At 51.3% G+C, this 18755-nt stretch overlaps 1 protein-coding gene across 8 annotated transcripts in view; it reads left to right on the top strand.

The window, feature by feature from the left end:
- Nucleotides 1-18755, top strand: part of LINGO1 (leucine rich repeat and Ig domain containing 1) — a 205573-nt gene that overhangs the window by 114606 nt on the left and 72212 nt on the right. For all 8 annotated transcript variants that reach the window (XM_005666135.4, XM_021099021.2, XM_084966981.1 and 5 more), the window contains one exon: nucleotides 10922-11089. The gene's annotated coding sequence lies outside the window, so the exon portion shown is untranslated. The remainder of the gene's footprint in view (nucleotides 1-10921; nucleotides 11090-18755) is intronic.

Below are 18755 nucleotides of genomic sequence, written 5' to 3'. Positions count from 1 at the left end.
ATTATTAGTGTTAGTAATAGTAGTTGTTGTTGTAAGAGGAGGAGCAGTAATAGTACAGCAGACCCATTTCACAGAAAAGCAAGGTGAGGCACAGAGCAGTTGAAAAGCCACCACCTCCGTGAAGCCTTCCAGGTTCTGTCCCTTCTCCCAGAAATGTCTCCTCCTTCTTTCGGACTTGTTTTGGTTTCTTTCCAATGTTCTAGGTTGGGCAGGCCTGGCACATATAGTGGGGTAGATTCGGAGGTGGAATTGGAGCAGCTCACATGGCTGTGGGTGCTATGAGGCTTGGGCCCAGGAGGCCTATCTGCCCAGGGACCCTCCACTTGGGTGAGCCCATCTCCCAGCTCTGGCTCCCCTCCCCTTTCTCCCACCTGCTGGTCTGCTGAATTATTGAGAGTGCAGATGTGTGTGTTGAGAGCAGGGCCTCTGCCATCCTGGCGACCTTGGCCTCTGCTGTGTCCTCACGCCTGCTCCCTGGGGCACCTGCCATCTGTCCTCCTGTGATGTCCTCCTTCCTCTTAGCCCCTTCCCCACGGGGTCAAGTGGGCAGAATTCTGACCTTGCATCGTGACCAGCTGGTTAGCAGTTAAACTCAGTTCTGTAAAAGCGAACTGAGCAAAAGAGGGTGGGAGGCCCTGGACTCCAAGAAATTCTACCACCAGGGACAGAAAGGGGACTGTCATCCGTGTACACTTACTGCGTGTGCTCCAGGCACTGGGCAGTGATTTCCTGGCCTGACCCTCAGGTCCACCTCAGTTTACCTAGGAGGAGAGTAGGGCCCGGGGAAGTAAGGAGCCTGCTGGCGAATGCTCAGTGTGGGCAGGCTGGCCCTGGCCTTCTGCCCACCCCATGTGGCCGTGGAACTTCTGGAACTCAGTTTCCCTTCTTGAGTGAGCCAGAACAATGCCTGCAACAGAGCAGACACTCAACAATAGATTCTTGATGAATTAACAAGCTAAGTAACTATACCCTGGCCTGTCCCCTCACCTAAGGGCTGTGCAGATCAAAGGAACGGATGGATTTAAACGGCTTTACAGATTTGACCAGTGTTTTTTGGACATGAGTCCCTATGATGCTCAGCGGGATGTTGCTGCCCCCTACCCATTGAGAGTCAGTTGACCCTTGGCCCTCACTCCCATAGGTCAGCCCTGCCCCTCTTGACCCCTGAGACCCTTCCTGGCCTGAGGACCTCTAGCGCCTCAGGACCTCAATACTGAGTCCCACCTCTTGACTCCTCTAACCTGGCCCCAGCCTTGCCTTGTGCCCTGGCCAGCCTGCAGATGGTCTGGCCACCACCCTGCTCTTACAGACTCATGTCCTGGAATTTCTGGCTTCCTGGCCTGTCTTTCCTGGTGCTGAAGTGTGTTCCCATGAGGGATGCCCTTCCGTGGACGCTGTCCATGCCGGATCCTCATTTCCTCCAGCCCTTGCCTCCAAGCCTGTACATCTGGGCAGAGTCCCGAGTGCCAGTCCCATGTGTGGGAGGGCTTAGGGACAAGAGGAAGGAGAAAATGCCATCCTAGGCAGAGGGAACCCCAAAGACCGAAGGGTTCACACGTATACAACCGCTGGAAACTGGCAGATCCCAGAAAGAGGGGCTCTGGCTGTAGGAGATACCCAGGGGTGGGGGTCAGGGAGGATTCTCGGGCAGAGGTGGGGGTGCCCTACGGGGCACTGGTCAGTCCTGCTCTTCTTGACCCCTGAGACCCTTCCTGACCCTTCCTAGTCCATCGAGGACTAGGAGGAGGGAATGAAGAGGAGATCCTCACCAGTGGGCAGAAGAGCATGAGTGAAATTGTCCTGGGTGCCCACTTTGTGCTGGGCTCTGGGCCAGCTTTATACAACCACCCCCCCCACCACACACACAGCACAGCCTCCAGTGAGTATTATTAACTCCAACTAACAGACAGGGAAACAGGTTCAAAGGGGCTCAGGGACTCCTCCAGGGTCACCCACTGTCACTGAGGGATTGTTAGGCTTTGCCTTCATGTCTAGCATCTTTTCAGGCTCCTTAGTGGAGGCAGAGTCTGGGAGAAGAGGGAGGGATGCTGGCATCCGCCACAAGCATCACACAGCTGCTGACTGTGACTTTCCAGGGAGGGGGTGTGGGATGGGGGGTGGCTTTCCTAGTTGGTCCTGTTCTTCCCTCCCCACCGTGGGAGAGCCCTCACGACAAGGGGTTCCCACCATACCCCCTCCCTGGAGGGGCTGGCAGTTTGCCTTTTCAGAGGATAATTCCCCATTATACAGAGATATTTAGCCTAATAGAAGCCGACAGATCATTCAGGGCAGTAATGTACTCCAGCTTCAAGCGTTTAGTTTCCTCGGCCTGAACTCCCAGATTAAAGGCTCCTTGCCTGCGCTTGCCCCACAACAATGCCTGTGACCTTGACTGCAGTGATGGGGTAGGTTTCTCCCACCCTCCTTCCCTCCGCCTCCTTTGCTGACTTCCTTGTCCCTCCCTTTCTCTCTCTTTCTTAAAAAAAAAAAAAAACAAAAACCGTGATGGTATTTTTCTTCTTAAATATTCAGTCGAGGGGCTATTGCTTAAACCGTGCATGCTCTGGGAACAAGCCAATTGTGCTTGGCTGCTAGCAGGAACAGCTGGCTAGCCCAGAATATTCCCGTAGCCACCTGGGGCCATCGGGGATGCTGTACCTGGGCCCTCCAGCCTGGGATGGGCAGACAGAGACAGAGAGATGGCCTTGCCTAGGGACAAAACTGGCCCCCTATTTTCTCTGCCCACCTCCTTGGCTGAGGGCTGGCCCACAGCGGTCTGGGCTGACACCCTTGCTGACTGGGGGCAAGAACAAGAGGTTTCTTCTGTTCCTTGGACCTGGGCACCCTGGGAAGGACTTAAGGGAGACTAGCAGCTAAACTGGGGAAGAAGACGGCTGCAGAGGTGGCACTTGAGAGCCTTTCATTGATCAAGAGGGCAGCTTCTGCAGTTACTCCTTCTGGCCCCTGCAGGGCAACTTATCAATTCGTCTGTCCCTGCTGCTCTCTGTCTTGTCTTGTCTGGCCTTCTCTGTGCCTCTCTGCCATCATCGCCCCCCACCCTCCTTCATCTGCTCACCAGGCTGCCTATTTGAGCTTTCTTGCACTCCTGTGAAGGCAGCAGGTAGCCTGGGAAGCCGAGGGTACTTAGAATCAGCCAGACCTGAGTTCAAATTCTGGCTCTAGACCTTACAAGCTGTTTCTGTTCAATTTAATATTTTGAATGTGGGCAAGCTCTTCATCTCTCCGAGCTTCGTTCCATCACCTGTAAAGTGAGATGCTGCTACTTGGCTCACAAGAGTATCCTGGGGTTCCATGTGGGGTGTGGCATGGAGTGGTGCTAAGGGGTGGCAACTTTCCTGCCCTGGCAGTCCCAGTGTCCCCACCTCCTCCCTCTGTCTGACCCTCTGGCTAGGAAAAGGGAAGGTGTTGAGGAAGGAAGCCTGGAAAAGTGGGCTCCGGTTCCCCCTGGTCGCAAGCTGCCTGTTGTAGCTGTGTGGTGAAGAATAAGGCCGAGTGGGAGGGACCCTTCTCCTGGAGTGCATTGCCTGGGCAAAGCCTAGTGTCTGGTCCTAGGTCTGGTTTGAAGGAACCAAACTAAGCGGCTGTGGCAGGACTACCAGGGGAATGAGAGGAAGGAGCGGGGAGCGTGTGTAAGCTGGGAGGAGAAGAGCTTCCGGGCTGGGACTTCCCCTCCCAGGTTTTGGGCAAGGTGTGCAAAGAGAGCCTCTAACCTTCGGGGATGGGGAATCTTGGCAGCTGGACAAGCCCAGGGTATAAGGGAAATTCCTGATTACTCCTTCTGTGGCAAGGGTGGTAGGATGACCACTGGAGTACAGGAGGCGACAGCCCCTGGGTCTGGAGCTGACATGCTGTGGGAACTTGGATGGGTCCCATTCCCTCTCTGGGCCTCAGTTTCTGCATCTGCTAAATGGGGTTAATTATCCTGCCCTATGTGCTTTATAGGGTGGGCAGAAGATCTAGTTAGAGAATAGATGGGAATGTTTGGTGATCTATAATGTAGCAGTAATTATTATTATTATTATTATTATTATTATGGGCCTTATCTTGCCTTCCCTTTACTCTTTTTAATACCCTCTTTGAGCTATACAATCGAGGCCTGATTCTTATGTGAATAGAATTAAAGAATCTCATTTCTGAAAGCAACCTCCCCATTCAGTGCAAATTCCTCTCCAACATGTATGTTCTCCAGATCTATGTTTGCATGCCCCCAGAGACAGGGAGCTCACTACTCCTCATGCTGAGCAGAGATCTGTCTTCCTGGAATCTTTTGTTGCTGGGCCTAGGTCTGCTCTCTGGGTCCATAAATGCCAAGTGTTTTTGTTAGGGACCTGAAGTCCTGACCCTGAGGCTTCTTCGGGGAACACGGGTTCCAGGACCATCTCTTCCTATCAAGCCCCTACGAACCGACCCCACTTTATTAAAACTCTTCTAGACAGAGACAGTGATGACTGAGCACAGTTTTCTGGGGGTGGCTGCACCATCTACAGAGCTGGAGCAGCTAGTTCACCTAGTCCTCGCATCTCCTGGCCACCAGGCTCCACAGAGCCCATGACTCCCTGGCCACACTGTGTAGCTGGCTCTTGGACCTCCTCCCAGAGCTCAGCCAGGGCTTAGTAATTCTCTCTTGTCCCCTTTGGCCCTTTTCTAGGACAAGCAGAAGGCTTTGAACAGAGGATCCTGCCTCCTTAGTTGACTCCTCCCAGGCTAGACCTACTTTCAAAGCTCCATCCTAATCTCTGCCAAAAAAGTTGTTCCAGGCAGGGCCAAGGACCAGCCCTGCTGATTGATGCCAGTGAGGTTCCACCCCAGGGGCTAGTCCCATCCATTCTCCCACATTCTCTGACATAACTAGTTAGCTAACCACTGGGAAGCCCAGCCTATAGTTTTCTGTCTCAAGGCTGTCTCAAGGGCCTCACGTGTGGCTGGCTGGAGAGGCCCTTTCCTTTTGAGCAGCCAGGAGAGGACTTGCAGTTATCCTGCAAAACTCTGGAAGTGAACTCCTCAAACTTGCCATTGTCTTTTCTGGCATTCTGGGCAGCCCTTCCAGAATCTCTATTGGAATAGATGCAAGCTTACCAGCCTAAGCTTAAATTGGTTTTTTAGCCTCCTTCTTAAAACAAAAGGGGCAAGATTGTAATATTTTTAAATGCCGATATTTGCTGTGTGTCTTTCCACCAAGTCTTCATCACAGCTATGTGTGGGAGCGTTGTGGTTACTACTTGGAAGATGGGGGCGCTGAGCCTTGGGAAGTGAAGTAGCTTGTCCAGGGTCCCACAGCCAGCAAGGGCAGAGCTGGGACTCAAACCCGGGATGGTCTTACTCTCAAATGCCTGCTCTTCCCAGATGCTGTGCCTTGCTTCCCCAGTCCTCTGACCTCTCAGGTTCAGGCTGCAGGTCCTTTAACAAGCATGTACTGGGGGCCCTCTCTGGGCCAGCCCCTCTGCATCCTCCCCACTCCTGCTCTGTCCTGTCTTTTTGGACGATCTTGTCTCCCGTTACCCTGAGGGTGGGACCCAATCTCTGCCCCTCCCTGGGTGCCATGGGAACAGAGCAGGGGCTTGGGAAGAATGATGTACCCTGGGGAGGGAGGGTGTGATACTCAATGCAGGGTTGAGGCGGGCATTGGGCAGGTGAGAGGGACAGTCTTCATGGTGGCTCATCTGCTATGTTAATTTTCAGTGGTTATTTTAAAAAATTTTATGGGGTGGGGGGGATCTGGTTGGAAAAGCAGTGCCTGTCTTTGATAGAAGATCCAGGAATCATCCTTGATTTTTTTTTTTTTTTTTTTTTTTTGTGTGTGTGTGTGTCTTTTTGCCATTTCTTGGGCCGCTCCTGCGGCATATGGAGGTTCCCAGGCTAGGGGTTGAATTGGAGCTGTAGCCGCTAGGCTACGCCACAGCCACAGCAATGCTGGATCCGAGCCGCATCTGCAACCTACACCACAGCTCACGGCAACCCCGGGTCCTTTCGATCCCTGAGAAAGGCCAGGGATCGAACCCACAACCTCATGGTTCCCAGTCGGATTCGTTAACCACTGAGCCATGACGGAAACTCCTTCCTTGAACATTTTTCTTACCCACATCCCCTCACGGCTGAGGAGTTGTTTCTGCTACTGCATGTGTCCTAGCTCTGCCTAGTCCCTCCCTCACCCTGGCCCGAGCTGCATCTCCCTGTCTCAGACAACTGAGGCAGCCAGCCCTGGTTCCCTGCCCCTGTGCCTACTCCCTCTGAGTCCAATCTCCACTCAGCAGCCCAAGGGAACATTTCACAATGAAGAAAATATCCCAGCACTTCCCAAGTGACTTCTTTGCACTAGAGATGAAGTCCAAAGCTCTTGCCTTGGCCTTCAGGGCCCAGCCTCCCTCTATGGCCTCCTTTCCCACGGTTGCCCATCACCTCTGCCCATCTTATTCCAGGTACTGGCCTGGCTGCTGCTCCTTGAAAGCCCCAAGCTCCTTCCCCTCCCCAACCCTTCTCCTTGTCCTACTCTTACTACTCCAGGTGTGACTGAGTTCTTAACGTCCAGGTATAAACTCAGATGTGATCTTTGCAGAGAGGCCTTCTCTGATCCTCCGGCTAGAGTGACCTCTCGGCCCCCTCCCAGGGACACGTCCACATTACCAGGCTTGACTACCTTCGTTGCACCTGTCACTCTTCGGAATTATTTTATTTTTTTATTAGCTTTTTTTTTGGTCTTTTTGTCTTTGTTGTTGTTGTTGTTGTTGCTATTTCTTGGGCCGCTCCCGCGGCATATGGAGGTTCCCAGGCTAGGGGTTGAATCGGAGCTGTAGCCACCGGCCTATGCCAGAGCCACAGCAACGCGGGATCCGAGCCGTGTCTGCAACCTACACCACAGCTCACGGCAACGCTGGATCGTTAACCCACTGAGCAAGGGCAGGGACCGAACCCGCAACCTCATGGTTCCTAGTCGGATTCGTTAACCACTGCGCCACAACAGGAACTCCTTTATTAACTTATTTATTTGCTTATCATCTCTATCCCCATCCCCATGAAAGCACCAAACTTGCCTATCTTGTACCCCACTGAATCCTTGGCACCGGTAATCCACTTAGTGTGTAGTAAGTGCTTGATAAGTATTTGGTGACAGAGAAAAATGTGAAGGAGAAAGAGCAGATTATACAATTGTGGGTAATGGCAGCAGTTAGTAATGTAACGTGTGTGTTACATTACTAACTGGAAATCACCTGCCCCCCACCTCTTTTTTTGCTTTTTAGGGCCGCACCCATGGCATATGGAGGTTCCCAGGCTAGGGGTCGTATCAGAGCCTACACCACAGCCACAGCAACTTGGGACCCGAGCTGCATCTGCAACCTACACCACAGCTCACGGCAACACCGGATCCTTAACCGACTGAGCAATGCCAGGGATCAAACCTGCGCCCTCTTGGATCTCAGTCCGGTTCATTAACCCCTGAGCCACAATGGGACCTCCTCACCAGCCCTTTTAATGATAGGCTTAAGGAGTTCCCGTCATGGCTCAGAGGTTAACAAACTTGACTGGGATCCATGAGCGCACAGGTTTGATCCCTGGCCTCGCTCAGTGGGTTAAGGATCTAGCATTACTGTGAGCTATGGTGTAGGTCGCAGACACAGCTTGGGTCCCACGTTGCTGTGGCTGTGGTGTAGGCTGGTGGCTACAGGTCCAATTCGACCCCTAAACTGGGAACCTCCATATGCCACGGGTGTGGCCCTAAAAAGCAAAAGAGAAAAAATAAATAGGCTTGAGATGCCTGGGTCAGAAACACTGCACACATGAAGGACACACACATGCACATGTGGGTCGTATGCACACACACATCTCCCTGTTCAGTAGCAGTGTGACCTCTGGAAAGTTCTTTTGGTTTGGGGGCCTCCATTGCTCCACTTGTGGAATGGGACTGCCTGGGGCTGGAGGCAGAGGCCTGGATGTCATGGCCTCCTGAGGTCAGCCCTGGCCAGCGACAGTAGCTCTGCAGGCTCGGAGGCCTGCTTGCTGGCCTGCTGTGCTGTGCTGAGGGCGCCAGGAGGTGTTTATTGAAGTCCATCTCCCTGCAGGTCTGCTCCCCGCTGCCCTCTGAGGTGAGGATCTTGCCCAGGCAGGAGGGAGTGGTCCTGGGTCAGGAAATTGGCAGGAAAGCCTGGAGACGTGAGCTTTGCTGCCAGGAGGTGGATTGAGTTCACAGCTGAGGTCTCTTGGATACATCAGTAGCTTCAATTTGATAAGCTTTTGTTTTGGGGTATGTGCTTGTTTTTAAAGAAATTTTTGATACAATATTTTATTCCTGGGCCTTTTTTCCTTCCATTGCTCCAAAAAGAATATCTATGAAATAAAAAAGGGAAGATACACTCACACACACATCTGTATTTCTATCGCTCCAGTTCAACAACTCTTCACCTCGTGCCCCCTTGGTCTTTGCTTCTGAAGACAATGCTGGAATCTTACAGAATGTGTGGGAAGTGGAAGTGGCCCTTAAACCCTATGCCTCAGTTTTCTTATCCAAAAAATAAGGGTATACATTTCACCTTCATACATTTTTTGTACAGATCATGTGAGCCAACATTTGTAAAGCATGTAGAATGTGTTTATTAAATAAAATGAATTAATTATTAGAAAGGAAAGGGCACCCAGAATGCCCCCATTATGGTACAAAGAGGCCCTGTGAGAGTCTATCCTTAGAGTCTATCCTTCTGTGGAAGTTAGACATGGAGAGTTCAAGCTATGATTTGCCTTCACTCCCCATGTAACCAAGTATGTATGTGGCTTCTTTAAGCCTCAGCCCTTCCTTCTGTAGCATGGTTATGAAATCTAGATGCCATGATGCTGCAGTACATGCTGGGGGTAACAGATAGGAATGAGCTCGGTGAGCACCGGGCCCTTTACACCACTGCAAACCAACCCTACCCTCATCCATTTTCTCAGTTTTCTTCCGCAGTATTGTTAGGTAAACATTGCTCTGTGCTGCTCCCAGTCTCTGTATTTATCATTTTTAATGGCTGTGTAATATTCCATGGAGCAGAGGTGTCATGATATACTTTGTCATCTCTATTGTGGGATGTTTAGGCAGCTTCCAGCACTCTGCTGTTATTAATAACCCTGCAGCAGACAGCTCTGTGCCTGGAGCACTTCCCCTCTGATGGATGATTTCCTGAGCCAACCTCAGGAACCTTCATTGAGGCTGCTTTGCTGGGGTTGCTGAGGGATGGGCCAGCAGCAGTGGCTGGGAGAGTTAGGTCCCTTCAAAAGTGGCCTGATACCCTGTCCCAGGGAGGCCACTTAGGTAGTGGGGGCAGCAAGACACTCAGTGACAGTGCCGAGCAGAATGGGAAAAGCAAGACATCTAGTGCCATGGTGCTGAGCATAATGGGAGAATGTGTGGCCACCGTGGGAAGGGCAGTGGGTGCTATGGAGAGCTGGGACTGGGAGTCTGAAGAATGAGGTTCTGGATTTTCCTTTGCCACTCTCTACGTGACCTTAGGCCAATCTTTTCTCCTCCCTGGATCTCAGAGTTCCCTGGATACTCTGGCCAGGGGCAGGGCAAAGTTTGGTCTAGAGCAGTACTATCCAGTTTGGTAGCCACTAGCCTGGTGGCTATTAAGACTTACACATAAATGAATAAAAGACAAGAAAAATCAGATTCTTTAGTGTCACTACCCACATTTTAATATCCACGTGTGCCTAGTGGCTGCCCTATCAGGCAGCACAGTTATAGAGCAAGTCCGTCATTGCAGAATGCGCTATTGGACTGCACCGGTCTAAAGACATTTCTAGAGGAGTTCCCGTCGTGGCGCAGTGGTTAATGAATCCGACTAGGAACCATGAGGTTGTGGGTTCGATCCCTGGCCTTGCTCAGTAGGTTAAGGATCCGGCGTTGCCATGAGCTGTGGTGTGGGTTGCAGACACGGCTCGGATCCTGCATCGCTGTGGCTCTGGTGTAGGCCGGTGGCTACAGCTCCGATTGGACCCCTAGCCTGGGAACCTCCATGTGCCACAGGAGTGGCCCCAGAAAAGGCAAAAAGACAAAAAAAATTAAAAAAAAAATAAATAAAGACATTTCTAGAGATCCAGTCAGCCCATTGGTCTGTGATTCAGGATCTGTATCATCGTGCCTTTTTCTGGAGCTGAGAAGAAAGCCTGCAGCCCCTACCTCAGAGGACTCATTAAGGGCCTAAAGAGGCTTAGTGACTTTCCAAAGGCCAAGACCTCGGGCAGTGTCCTGACTCTGCAATATCCCCACCCTATTTCTCTCCATAAAGGTCCCAGCTTGGCCTCAGAGAGAAGCTGGGAAAGAGTGTGGGTCCCTCAAGGGGTGGCCCCCCCATCCAGGGATGGTGCCCAAAGGAGGCTGGTGTGAAGGCAGAGTCGATGGTTTCCTGGTTCCTCAGACAGGAAGGCATGTGCAGGGCCTGTGCCTGGAATACCACCATTCATTCTCTTGGGTTAAGCATAGTCCTCTCTAGGATTCTTTTAAAAGTGTAGACCAGAGATCAAGGAATGTGGCTGTCTCAGCTTTGTCCTGTTCTGGCTGCCTCGGGCCCTAGGCCTAGTTCTGGGCAGTGTCTGGAAGAGGAACTGTGGGAAATGGGTCCACAGTACTGCGGGTAAAGCTTCCCCACCCTCTCCCCGCTTCCAGGCATACACCATACACTCTGGCAACAGCAGGTGGATTCCAGCCATGCCTGCCCCCCCACCCCCCGCCCCAGCCCTGCCTTCTCTTCAGAGGAAAGGCCTCCTTCAGATGCTCTTCCATGGCCTGGAGGTACTCCAGGCGGAGAGGGCAGGAAATGGGGAAAATAAGATACGAGATGTGAGGAAGTGAAGGCAGCATGGATGACTTTGCCCAGATGCCTCTCGGTCCCCCGTATGAACCATACTGCTCACTCTTGTTTCTCCTGTTTTCTAGGAACCCCACAGCCATGTCCTGGCTGCCTTGAATCTGCCTCCCACCAGCATTGCCGGGCTCTGGCCCTGTCCAGCCACTGCACCTGCTCCCAAGCCTATTCCTCATCCCAGCCTGTGCCGAGGGGACTCCTCAAGCTTCAGGACTCAGTGGGGCACAGTGGCAGTCACGGTAGGTGGCATCCCCACCCTGCCTACTCCCTGGTTACTGGGGATGCCTGAGCCTTCTTGGTCTCTGGAGCAGGAACATTTCTGAACACTTGATCTGTCAGGATTCCTTTGGTTGCAAGCAGCAAAAATCCTGTTCAATAGAAAGAAGTTAATAGCTCATGTAACTGTAGTGTCTTCAGGCAGGGTTTGATCCAGTGATTTTTAACAATGTGCTAGGATCTGTCCTCTGTCTATATTCCTCTGCTTCTCTTTTTTTGGTGATGGCACCGCTCCTAGTGGCATTTCACATGACATGATCATAAGATATCTGGGCAGACAACTGTCCTATCAGTTCCTGGGGCAACAGCTACCAGGTTGAGTTCTGGGGTCTGGGCTAGAGACAAAACCTGCTTTCCTGATGGTCTCGGAGTTGATCTCTTGGGGCCAATTGGCAGGACTAAGATTATCCTAACCTTTTGATTGGGCTTAGAAATGCAGATGGGCTGGGGGTCAGGGTCTGTTCTTCCCCAATCATGTGACCAGAAATGAAGGGGAGGGTGTTTCCCAAAGGAAGCTGAGGGTCCTGCTAGCAGGGAGGAGATGCTTCCCACTTGGGGATTACGGCGTCTGCCCCCTTCTCTTTTTCAAGGCCCAGTTTAGGTCTCTCCTTCTCCAGGAAACCTCTGCTGACTGTTCCAGCCAATGGGTATTTCCCTAGTTCATCCTCCAGTTCCACCATTTTTGTAGATGGAAAGACCAAGTTCAGTGTGCATTTCCTTATGAGTGCTCTATTGTTACTGCATCAGTGCCAAAGCATGTTGCTCTCTTTGCCCTGGCTGCTAGGAAGCTCATAGTTGGTCTGTGGCGCATTTTTGATAAGTGCTCAGGATGCTGTGGCATGCAGTTGTTCAATAGCTTTGCCTTTGGCTTCATCTCTTCTCTCTCATATTTTTCCCTTGTTCTGATTCCTTCTCTTATTTTTCAGCGTGTGCTGTTCTTAGCAGCTTCAAACTCTTTTAGAAGGAGGTGGGGTATAAATAACCAGGAGCAGTCGTAAATGAAGCATTCAGTGCTGACTGCAACCAAATGCGAGGCCTTTTCTTTTCTAGGGACTGCTGGGCCAGGGGTCTCCCCAGGCCCAAGACCAAGCCTGTCCTCAGGTAACACCAAAGCCAAACCATGGCAGCCCTGGTACAATGCCCACCTTGCCCTCCTTGAGTTGAGAATGGCATTGTACTGTCTTCTCTCTTCCCTCTCCCCTCCCCATCTTATCAGAAGCTAATGAAAGAGGCTGGGAAACCCAATCCTCTGGTAATTAAATTTACTTAACGGGTATTCAAGTGGAGTAATGAGAAGTTTAATGCAGTGATTAGATTTTTCTTTAATTAATTAAAATGAGAACCATGTTTCTTTCCAGCAAACCAACTTGACCCTCTGCTTGAGCGTAGCAGGCAGAAGTAGTGGGCGTTTTGGTTGGGTGGCTGGGGGTGCGGCGGGTTGGGTACAGCCTCCTACCCAGCTCTGACAGCCACTCAGGCCAGTCTCTGATTTGGCTCCCATGTCTGAGCCCTGTGATTGCCAGAACTGGGCTAGACCTGAGCCACCCTAGGGCTCAAGGATCTAGCAGTCCCCATGCCTAGCTGAAAACAGATCCAGGATGGAAGTTTCAGAGGAGGATCAGCAAGATGGCTTAATGCAAGGAGCACAAAGGAGGGATTTCAGGCCCTGTGGCAGGAAGAGGCGTTTGGATGGCATATCTCGTTGCCACGTGCCAGCTAACACCTTTGCCTGCATGTTCAGCCAGGCCTGGCTGTACCTCTGTTGGCCCTGGATCATTTGGACTATGGAGTGGGGACATGGGGGTAGATAATCAAAAAATCTGAGCTAACCCACAAACCATTTCTCTTTGGCCTGAGAAAGCATTCATGCCGGAAGACTGACTGTCCTTGCTGAGTTTCTGAAGGCCAGTTAGGGATGCAGGGAAGCACTTCCTGCCCTCAGCCACTTCTGCAGGAGTCAGGTGGCTGCTGGGGCACAGTGAGTATGGGAATCCCAGCATAGCTGCCTGGAGTGGGGCATCGGATAGGCCTTGCCTCAGTAGATGGTGGGCATAGTGCAGACTCAGAAAATAGGCCCAGCACCCCAGGGCAAGGATATGTTGTTTTCAAAGCAGTGATTAAGGCCGGGAGGAGTACTGAATGCTTCATGGTAGGAGACAGAAAACTTTTTTCATTGAACTCTGACCCCAGCCCTACGCTGAGCCCAGCTTGTCGTGGATACTAAATGGAGAAAACAGGTGCTGGGGTGGGAGGGGTAGATGGTCTTGTTTGTTCATCCCCACTGCCAGCTCTGCTGCCTGTGGGCAGGACTGCTGTGCCAGGCCCCACACTCTGCAATGGCCAAGATGAATCAGATGTGGTTCCTGCCCACAGGGCTGGAGGGGGAGGTGACAAGCAAACGTCAATGACAGTCGAGTGATCAGAGTTGAGGTGGGCCTCCCAGTAATCCTCTGGCAGCAGGTGGGAGTGGGAAGTGCTGGATGTGGGCCAGGGGGAGGCTAGGATAGGGTCCCTGTGAGAGATGAAGAGGATGGCACCATGGGGGTCTTGGGGGTTCCTAGGGGGAGTGATTCTCCCCTTAAGAGCCAGCTGTGAGCCCCCACTCCCCAGCCACCTCAGCTCCTGGTGAAGTGAAGGACTCACCTATGGGGGGGTGGGGGGGTGCTGGACACTGGGCTGCTGTTGCCTGACAAGGGAAGCATTTTTACCATTTCATACAGGCACTTGCCTAATGACACTCAGCCTGAAGTAGCCGGTGGGGCAGGATCCCAGGTCTTACCTGCCTCCAGGCCTGCACACCGCTGTGCCCACTGATCAGGGAAGTGAACTTGCCTTGGGAGGCAGAGGCTCCTCTTGTTCCAACTTCTCCACCTGCAACTGAGTGACTACAGCCTGGGCGCTGGTGGGGGTTGGGGCCTCAGAGTAGGGGGTACGAGGAGGGCCTTGGGCAGATGGGGGACTAGCACCAGGAAGGAGGGTCTTCTGCTTCCTTGGTCCTCATTCCTCCCCTCTCTATTTTTGTTGTTGTTGTTTTATTCTATTTTATTTCATTCCATTCTGTTTTATGCCATTTTACCCACTGTCATGTTCCCAAAAGGACCAAAGTTGGCTGTCAAGGTTATATAATGTAGGACAAGATAGAAAAATGTGAACTTAATGATAGACATAAAAGGGAAACAAGGGTGAAGACCCAGAAAGGGTCCAGGAATGAGATGGATTTTATAATGAAAATTCTACCACTCTTTATCTACGCTTGCTTTGCCAAGCTCTAAACAGGGCTCTGAGCTTCCAGGACAGCATTGCGAAAAGGGAAACCCAGTCCCAGGGGTCATCCAACAAACCTGTTGATCAAGATAAGCAAAACTTTGGCTGATGCTGAAACCTGAGGGGATTTCCTGTGAGCCCTTTATGGAGAAGACCCAGTGTGGTGAAGAACAGCCCCTGAGAAAAATCCTTACCGAGAGCCTCACATTGCATTTAATAGCGCTGTCTACAGTGGTAATGTTCAGCCTTGCCTTTCCTCAAAGCATAGTTCTGAGGGGTATGTTATAGCCCAGATGCCAGCTCTGCCACTCCTGCTCAATGACTCGGGCTGGTTTAACACAGGCATTCTAGTCCCAGAACTGAAACTATTGGTGTTTGGTGATCTGTCACACATTTTTCTTAAGAAGACATGCTCTCGTTTGAACTTTGTTCCTCCCCTCTCTAGATCCCACCTCTCTGGATTTCCACCCCCCGCCCTTGCGCCCCCCCATTTCCCTTCTTCCATGGCTCAGACTTTTCTGAATAACTAGACTAGAGAAAATACCCTGCCAGCCACATGGGGGAAATTGAGGCCCTGAGAGGAGCAGGGATCTGCTCAAGACCATGGGTCTCTGCTTCTCATGGCTCTTTAAGGTGAAGCGTCCAAAATCACATTCTCTGGAGTCTACACTTTAAACACAAGGAATTCATGTTTCGAATACTGTCCCTGGGCTGGGAGGCCTGGTAGGGGCATATGTACACACGAGTTTGCCTCATACGGGCAGATGAACCAGGGAGCCACCTCTGTCTCCTCTGGCACTGCGTCCCCACACAGCTGTCCATCACACCACCCCCTGGGGTCCAGCTGCTGCAAACCTCTGTCTCCACAGTAGGAAGCTGCAAGATTTGCTGCAGGTGAGGGAACCGAGATGCGGCATAAGGCCACAGTCACGCAGCTCCCTGCAAAGGTGGATTTTCCTGACAAGTTCCAATGCTGGGCAGTCCATCCTCTCCAGACTGCCCCCTCCAAGGGCCCCCAGCACCCCTCACTCCCACATCCACTGCTGCTTCCCTCTTGTCTTGTGCTCCAGCCAAAACCCATGACTCTTTCCCAGCGCTCCCCACACTTGCCCACCCCCAGGCCCTTGCTCAAGCTGTTCCAGCCCCCTGGAGTTCCCTTCCCAACTCCATCTGTCCAGATCCCCTTCATCTTTTTAGGCTGGGCCCAGATGCCACTTCCTTCATGGAGACTCTCTGTCTGCCTCATCGTGATCAGAAGCCAGCTCCCCCCTTCCTCCGAGCACCGTCCTACAGCTCTTTGCCTGGCTCCCTCTTAGGCTCCCAGCCTCTATGTGTCTGACTTTGTACTGTATGGAGGCAGTTACCCCCAGGATCTGGCACAAGTAGGTGTTCAGGAAGCAGCTTGAGTTCTTGTCTTGGGAGGGGCTGAACCTCCACAAACCATTCCTTTGCTCAGCAGTCCTGGCTCAGCTGGCCCCTCACCATGCTGTTCCCAGGCTCTGCTCTTACCCCTCCCTACCCAAGCCCCCTGGGGAGACCTGCTGCTTACTTTAGCCCTGGCTGGGAGGGATTGGGGGCTGGCTTCTGGCCCCAGCAGACCTCCCTCTGCACGCTCGACCTCGTCCGGGTTCCAGGGGCAGGAACAAGGAAGTCACAGGCCAAGTCTTGGAGCCTGGCAGGTACAGGTACTGTGTCCTGAGCACTGGTGGAGGGCTGTGTGGGTGCCCTTCCTGGCTCTACTCACTGACTGCTGATGGTTGGCTGTGTGACCTTGAGCAAGTCAGGTAACCTCTCTGTGCCACAGTTTCCTCATCTGTTAAATGAGGTGATGCTAAACCTTCCTAGGGTTGCTGCAAGGATTGAAGGAGTCAATACAATGTAAAGCACAGCTCCGACACAGACACATGTACTCCCTGGATGCTGGTTGTCACCATTGCCGGGAGGCAGTGTGAAGGCAGAGTGTGGGGAATGTTCAGGGCCAGTTTCCAGAAGGTGGTGATACATGAGCAACAACTTGCAAGACGAGGCACAGAAGGCAGGAAAGGACATTGTGGGAAGAGGGAATCACATGGACAAAGGCCCAGAGGCAGTCTGGGGGACCAGAAGGGGCCTGAGCATGTCTATCTAGATTTCAGGAAAGAATGGGAGGAAGGAGGACCCCAAGCTGAGGGCACACAAGAGCCATGTCCTGAGGGACCTTCGGTGTCACACTGAGAAGTTTGGGAGAGGTCATGAGTGGGTTTTTTTTTTTTTCTTTTTCTTTTTCTTTCTACCACAAAGGCAATATTTGCTCATGCAAAAAATTGAAATGATATAGAAGTGTGTCCTGTTAAGTTCCCTCTTTACCCTTAAATCTCATTCTGCCAAGGAATCGCTGTTGTAGGTCTGGTATGCCTCCTTCCAAAATGTTTTCTCTGCCTTTATAGACATATGTATTGTGTATTATCTGAGAAAAAAAGAAATGGAATTTTATTGTGCACATTACTCTACAACTTCCATTTTTCATTTACCAGTGTGTTGTGGGAATCTGTCAGTGTCACTGCATACAGCTCTTCCATGTTCTTTTTAATCGTTGCCTAATATTCCATTGTTTGGACATAGTGTAATTTATGAAACTAGTCCTGGGTTGACGGATATTTAGGTTGTCTTCACTTTTTCACTTTTTCAAATAATGCTTCAGTGAACATCTTTGTATATATATCTTTGCTGACATGTGTAAGCCTTTCTGTAGGATATATTTCTAGATGTGGAATTGCCAGGGTGAAGGGTATGCTTATTAAATTTTGATAGGTACTGTCATATTGCTCTTTCAAAAGGTTGGGCCAGTTTATGCTCCCACCCTTTGTATCTGCGGGTGGCCATTTCTCCAGCCATCCTCCTCACTGAACATTAGCAAGCTTTTTAATTTTTGCCAATCCAAGAAAACATCTCACTGTGGTTCCAACACTCACTTTCCTTCTTCCGGGCGAGGCTGAGCATCTTTTCATATGGTTCCTGGCCATTTGTAGTTCTTTCTCTGTGAATTGACTGTTCATATCCTCTGACCATTTTTCTTGTCTTTTTGCCCTTTTTTTTTTAACTGGATAAAGGAGCTTTTAGTATATTAGGAATTTAAAAACTTTTGTCTGTTGCGTGTGTTGGAAATATTTCCCCTAGCCTGCCATTTGTCTTTTTAACATTGTTTATGGTATCTTTGGCCATATAGAAGCTTTAGATCTTTATTCAGTCAAATCTGTCTGACGTCTCCTTAGGGCTTCTGAGTTTCATGTCTTGCCCAGCCAGGCTTCCTGGAAGGGCTTGAAGTGGCATGAGAGTGGGTTGCATTTGTGACAGGGAAGGGTCATGCTGGTTGCCACTGTGTAGAGGGTGGATGGAGGTGGGGTTTGCAAGCCAGCTGGGGTGGGAATGAGGGGGAACTGGGGAGAAGATGAATTTGAGACACAGTCAGGAATTGGCTGACCAGGGTGAGGCTATGAGCATGAGAAAGGGAAAGAAAGGACCCTAGAATGACGTCTGGGTGTTTGGCTGGGGACTGAATGGCTAGTGCCACAACCTGCCTGAGGTAGGGACAGGACTCGAGAGGGAAAAACCTGCATGTGCACATAAGTGCTCACCCTGGCAGGGACATGTGTACATCTGAACACATACACGCAGACATACGTCCACGCCCACGTGCATGCTTGGAAGTTCTGGAGATTGGCACCTTTGTGCTGTGGCTCCATGGTGGGGGCGTGTCTACTTTTTGTGGAGTTTCTCTTCTCTACCAAGTACTACAAAGCTAAACACACACACACACACGCACTTGCACACACACATGCACATGGCTCCATAATCTCCACCACCATGTGAAGTACATTTTACAGATAAGGAACCAGACGCAGTGTAAGTAACTTGCTTGAGGTCACAGAACTAGTGAGTGACAGAAAGGGGAGTTTGGGGACAGCTTAGATCAGACCACTCACACATAGAATTCCTGCCAGTGGCATTGAGGAATGCCTTTCATTCATTTCTAACCTGACCACCCCTGTTTCATCAGGGACTCTTAGGATGAGGGCTGGGCCTGACTGTGCGTTTGAAATGCAGCCTTCCAAGGCAAGTGACTTCCCCTCTCTGTGCCTCAGTTTCCCCATCCTGAAAACGCAGTGACAGTACCCACCTCCCAGGGTGCTGGTGGGCATTGAATTGTTAGCATGTGAGAAGTGCTTAGGTCGAGGAGGACTGAACTCTCAGAGATGCTGCCTACAGTGACTGATGAGATGACAAAAATCTGTGCCCCTTGACCCGCTCCGATCCCTCTCCATCCTCCCTCCACCTGCCGTCGTCTCTCTCCTAGGCCAGCTCTTCCTCAATTCCCCACAGGAACTT

Source organism: Sus scrofa, chromosome 7 (assembly GCF_054392235.1).
Source record: "Sus scrofa isolate SSC_HxYL_T2T_F1_AM1 chromosome 7, Sscrofa_HxYL_maternal_Yorkshire_Landrace_v2.0, whole genome shotgun sequence".
NCBI lineage: Eukaryota > Metazoa > Chordata > Mammalia > Artiodactyla > Suidae > Sus > Sus scrofa.
This window is presented reverse-complemented; position numbering and strand designations above follow the sequence as displayed.